Here is a 1,232-nt window from a genome sequence, read left to right on the forward strand (position 1 = left end):
GTGGAGTGGTTTTGGTGAAGATGATTTTGCAGCAAAGATCCTAGTAGAGAAAGGCAGCAGGAGGAGGCAGCACCCCGGCCCCAAGATGATGGCCAGCAACGTCTGAAAGTTACGTTCTTTCCTGCTCACATCCAGCAAGGGAGGGAAACAAACTTTTCTTCCAATCGGTCTGACTGGACCATCATGGCTCATGCATATGCTATCCCCTAGAATAATTACTTGCATTGATTGGCTGTTTTTCACACATCTGAGTTTTTGAACCAATCACTGGCATCTGATTACAACAGTCAGTTAGTCAAACCAGGAACCACCTCTAGAACTTGGTCCCAGCAACCCTAACTTTCTTGGGCTGAGTTTTGAGAGAAAGATGAATGCCTGGAAACAAAGAGAAGGAGGAGCAAAGCTGTTCACTCTAGTTTTCTACATCCCAGGGACTGTGCTAAGCATTTTTCATTTGTTTTCTTATTTGATCTTCACAATCACCCTGTGAGGTTGCTGTTTCTGCAGACAAGGAAGATGAACTTCAGAGAAGTTAAATAACTTACTCGCTCCCCATCACTGGGAAGATGGACAGAACCAGCATGCAGACTCAGGCCCACGAGACCCGAGGCCAGCTCTTTGTTTCTGTGTTGCCTGGCTAGTGGACCTGTTTTGAGGGGGGCTCACACTTTCGTCCCCGCATGCAGGGTGCTCAGGGATCCTGGCGCCGGCCCAATGAGGTGGACTCATTTTTACCCCATGCCGAGGAATAATGGCAAAACTCTGGAAAGAACTTGAGCTCAGCTCTCAGGTTTCCACAGTTATTTGTCTGTTGTTACCAAACACTAAAGACTTTAAAAATTCACTGTGGTCATATAGGCAGGAAAAATGACCTCATGCTTGCAACCACAAACCCAAAATGCTCTGGGATCTGTAAGACGAACTGCATTTTAATTAGGAGAGAGAAAGAGTGATGAAGACATTTCTTGAATATTTTTTCAAACCCTCCGGTCGGCTTGCCTTCAGGCCAAAATGTGACAAGTGCCCTAAATCTGATAACAAACACACACTTCTGAAGTCATTGTTAGCTTTCTTAAAAAGAAAAAAAAATACATTAGTTTTCTGTTACCAGTAAGAGTTCAAGAATGTGCAGCCTTGAAATAAATCACATGAGAACACAAGGAATCACCCTCCATTAAATATTGGAAAATAAAAATGGAACTCTCAACCCATTTTCCTTTCTGCTTAGAATG

Source organism: Propithecus coquereli, unplaced genomic scaffold (genome assembly GCF_000956105.1).
Source record: "Propithecus coquereli isolate 6110/MARCELLA unplaced genomic scaffold, Pcoq_1.0 Scaffold220, whole genome shotgun sequence".
NCBI classification, from domain to species: Eukaryota; Metazoa; Chordata; class Mammalia; order Primates; family Indriidae; genus Propithecus; species Propithecus coquereli.